Here is a 4881-nt window from a genome sequence, read left to right as displayed (position 1 = left end):
CCTAACTCTTTTCAGATCTTTTAGGTTCTAAATAATATGTTCTCTAATTAACTTCTTAATTAGATCAACACAAAATCAGCATTAAGCAATAATCTATTAGTCACTAAGGCTATGTAAATACTTTCGTTTTACATCAAAACCTAGACTATCCAAATTTTAGCATTCCCAATTCTCACTTTTCAGATTTCGAATTAGGATCATAGAACATGTAAAAGGTGATCAAGCTTGCACATGAAATTAAACACAAATAAAGATAGTATTCACACATAAGATGAAGGAATGGCAATTATTTATTAACTAGGCATAAACTTAAACAACAATCATCATCCTCCCTTATTGGGAAATTTAGTTCATGATAACTCTAAAAACATCCATGATTAATTCAGAAATAAAAACAAACATAAAGAAGAATAAAAAGGGTAAAAGAAAGAAACTAGAAGGTGGTATCGCTCCGGGTCTTCAAGATAGCTTCCTCTCCACTTGCCTCCACTATTAGGTCTGTTTTTGCTTGGTTCTGACCTTCAATGTCGTATTCCTTATATAGGGATGAGTGGTGAGTCTCCAATTGAGTGAAAAATCAAAATTAGGTCAAATCTGCGATTTCCGTACCTAGTCGCGACTAGCATTTAAGCTGGTCGCGACTACAGGCAAAACTCGAAAAACCGAGTTTCTGCCAAACTCACGAAGTCGCGACTAGGGTCGCGACCAGGAAAAAGGGTCGCGACCTGGCTCTCTGGAGGTCGCGACTACTGATGCTTCTGGAACCGAATTTTCCAATTTTTCCAAGTTTGTCCCAGTTTTTCGCCATTTGACTGAATTCGAACTTTAACACCCCGGGAACCTGAAATAATGAAAATCAAGCGTAAAACTGCTCCAAAAGACACCAATAGACGAGATAATGCTAACTTTAAAGACCCGAAATATAGGTTAATTATAACCTAACAAAATCCCCCAAACTAGATTCTTACTCGCCCCCGAGTAAGATAAAAAAAACTAACTACGCTATCAGATAATCACTACGCTGCTGACTCATGCTCTGTTTTCTTCCTTGCATAAACTAGAATTTTGATCCTACTAACTCTAACAATTAACTCGGATGCTCAATTAATAACACTATGTACAACTGCAACAATCTACTCAAATATGAAACATCGTTATAAAAGTTTTACTCTTTCCATTAGTTCCACAGCCCGATAACTCATAAGCTTGCATGTTTACCTTTCTCCACTAATGTTGACAGTATTCTTTGGAATCATTAGGTCTTTTCAAGGCTTAGGTAATATGGCTCAGATATTCAGGGATAGGCAAGAGACAATTTTGGCTCAAGATATCAAAAGCACACAAACAGAACCCCCAAGCTTTTTTACTTTTCTTTTTCTAAAACCCCATACTGTTCCCAAGTTTACCAAGATTGAGAGAAGATATATTTCTTTATTTTCCAACATTACTGAAATCATATTCTTTACTTTTTTTTTTCTCAATGCTTTGTTTTTTTTTTTTTTTTTTTTTTTCAGTGACATTGAATTACACAATTTTTTTCTCTTCTTTCATCTCAATCTTACACAAATTTTTCTCCCTCTCACTATTTCGTCACACTAAATGTTTCTTTTCCCCCAAACTAATCATATAGCTTATGATATCACGGATAATCATGGTGAGAATAAAAATTAATAGTGTGGTTGCAAAATTTCAAATCAGTGGGTGAAAACACAACAGGTTAAGGCTCAAAAGGGTAACTAGGGATACACATTATGGTAGGCTTGAAAGGCTCAAACTATCCAACAAATGCCTAAGTCATATTCCAATTGAACACTATCAAGGATTTCGCCTCAAAAGAATAAACATGCAAGTTCTAAGCTATCCTGTCAATCTTACCACAAACCATAGTAAAACAGTTATAACAATTTTCACAAATTGAGTTTTTGCAGAAAAACACAGGTTTCTAAGCATCCAAACTAATCCAAAGAGTTAACAAAATCAAGCACACAGTTATTTTACAGTTTCAGATCACATCACACTAATCAGCAGTATACAACTATCATCAAGCTTATTGCCATTCCTTAACTAAAACATAAAATTCAAATGCAGAAATTAAAGTGCAGAATTTAAAAATTTTAAGTAAAAATTTTAAGTCTCTCCCCCCAAACTAAATATGACATTGTCCCCAATGTGTTATTATACTCAAGGTGAGAAGGACTTACCTGAACCCCCATCAGAAGGGGTTTGGCCTCAATACTACTTCAAATTGGATCAAGTCCACCTCTTGCATCCAATAGGGTCCTTGTACCAAATGAAGAAAATTGACCTCCAATGTTGCTAATTTCAGAGTTTTGCACAAGAGGAAGTTTACCTTCAGAATTACCACACATCAATCTATTCCAACGCCGCCGAATCGTTCGAAGTTGCTCTTTAGGTTTTGCTTTCTTCTTATCAGCTTTAACAAAAGAACCCTTCACCATCTCAATCTTGCAATAGGTAGGAATGTCGGTTGGGGAAAAAACATTAAAATTGACCTCTTCATCTTGCACTCTCAACTTTAACTCTCCCTTTTGAACATCTATTACTGCTCGGCCCGTGGCTAAGAATGGTCTTCCCAAAATAATGGGAATAGTTGAATCTTCCTCCATATCAAGAATTAGGAAATCAGCAGGGAAGATAAACTTACCAACCTTCACCAGTACATCTTCAATTATCCCACGAGGATGAGTCAAAGAACGATCCGCTAGTTGTAAAGTCACTGTTGTGGGCTTTGCTTTTCCCAATCCTAGCCTTTTGAAGACAGACAAGCGCATTAGATTAATGCTTGCTCCCAGATCACATAGAGCTTTAGTTTCCACCGAACCCCCTATAGAGCATGGAATATTGAAACTACCCGGATCTTTAAGCTTGGGCGGTAGTTTCTTTTGCAAAATGGCGCTACACTCCTCAGTTAATGCCACTGTTTCATAGTCCTCCAATTTTCTCTTCTTAGACAATATCTCCTTCATGAACTTCACATAACGGGGCATTTGTTCCAAGGCTTCAGCAAAAGGAATGTTGATGTGTAGTCTTTTAAAGACCTCTAGAAATTTTGTGAACTGCTTGTCTAGATTGGTCTTTCGGAGTCTCTGAGGATAGGGTATTTTCACATGATGATCAATACTGATTGGTGGAGACTGCTGTGGTGGTGCTGGACTATCAGTAATCTTCTTATCTGATGATGCTTGAGTTGGTGTTGTTTGAACTTTAATCTCTTCATCCACTGGTTGTATCATCTCAGGGCCATCATATTTCTTTCCACTCCTTAAGGAAATTGCTTTACATTGCTCTTTTCCTTTTGTATCATTAGTGCTAGGCGAATTTCCTTGAGCTTGTTTTTCCACTTGAGTAGCCAATTGTTCCATTTGAGTTTCTAGAGTTTTAATAGAGGCTCTAGTTTCCATCATGAATTGGAGCAATAAATCAGCTTGGATAGTGGAGCCTCCACTAGAACTTTGTTGTCGCAGCTGTTGTTGGTTTTGTTGGGGCTGGTTTCTCTGCTGGTAGAACCCCTGTTGGTTGTGCCCATAATTATTGTTTTGGGAATAGTTTCCAATGGCTTTTGCTTGATCCATTGGCAAATCATCCACATCTGCCTGACACTCAGAAAAGTGATGGGGACCTCCACATATCTCACAAACTACTTGAGCTTGTTTGGCTTGCACTGCGATCAGCTTTGTTAGGGCCTCAACCTGAGCTGTCAGCTTTGTAATGGCATCCACCTCTAGCACACCAGCTACCTTCTTAGTTTGACTCCTTTCAGTTGGCCACTGCTGATTGTTTAGAGCCATCTCCTCCAATAGATCATAAGCCTCATTAGCACTCTTTCTCATAAAGGCTCCACCAGCTGCTGCATCTATCAGGGTTCTAGTGTTACCAACCAACCCGTTATAGAAATTATGAACCAGCATCCACTTCTCAATACCATGATGAGGACACTTTCTGATTAAGTCCTTGAACCTCTCCCAAGACTCATAGAGAGACTCATTCTCTTGTTGACAGAAATTGTTGATCTCTCCTCGCAGCTTAGCAGACTTTGCTGGGGGAAAGAACTTAGACAAAAATTTAGTTGCTAAGTCTGTCCATGTTGCTATGGAATTTGGTGGCAAGGAGATTAACCAACTCTTGGCTCTTTCTCTAAGTGAGAATGGAAACAGTCTCAAACGAATGGCATCATCACTAACTCCATTGACTTTAAAAGTCTCACAAAGTTCCATGAAGTTCGAGAGATGCAGATTAGGATCTTCAGAAGGGAGGCCACCAAGGAGGGCGAAGACTGCACCATTTGAAGTATGGCAGGTTTGATCTCAAAGTTATTCGCATCCACTGCCGGTGGCCTGATACACGACTGCACTCCCGTCAGAGTAGGGAGAATGTAATCTCTCAAGCTGCGGCCATTAGCTTGATCTTCTACTGCGCCACCATTGTTACCGTTATTGCCTCCATTGTTTGCAGCATTAGCAGCCATGATTTCTGAAGTTTCAGCAGTTGCTGAAACTCCCTCTTGCCTCTTGTTCCTTCGGTTCCTCCTACAAGTTTTCTCGATTTCGGGATCAACTGGTAATATCACTGCTTGTCCTTGACGGCGCATACACTTATGATTCCTGAAATAGATCACGAAAATATTGCAAGAAAAAGGTTAGAAAAATCAGCAAGAGAAAATATACCAAAGTAGAAAATAGTATAATTTTGTGTAATATTAATCTTTAAACAATTCCCCAGCAACGACGCCAAAAACTTGTTACGAAAATTCTGTTTATTACGCAAGTGTACGTATCAAGTAGTATCTCACGCAAGTGAGGTCGAACCACAGGGAATTGGATTAAGTACTACTAAACTATACTTATGATTCTATTTGGTAAA

General features: G+C 38.5%; 1 non-coding gene across 1 annotated transcript; it reads left to right on the top strand.

Annotated features, from left to right (window-relative positions):
- Positions 1-3939: 3939 nt before the first annotated feature.
- Positions 3940-4046, top strand: LOC133032846 (small nucleolar RNA R71). Its single transcript, XR_009685436.1, has one exon. It is a non-coding gene; the product is annotated as a small nucleolar RNA R71 (small nucleolar RNA).
- Positions 4047-4881: the final 835 nt, after the last annotated feature.

The sequence above is a fragment of the Cannabis sativa genome, chromosome X (genome assembly GCF_029168945.1).
Source record: "Cannabis sativa cultivar Pink pepper isolate KNU-18-1 chromosome X, ASM2916894v1, whole genome shotgun sequence".
Classification (NCBI taxonomy): Eukaryota; Viridiplantae; Streptophyta; class Magnoliopsida; order Rosales; family Cannabaceae; genus Cannabis; species Cannabis sativa.
The sequence above is the reverse complement of the archived record's forward strand: the minus strand, read 5'-3'. Positions and strand labels throughout refer to the sequence as shown.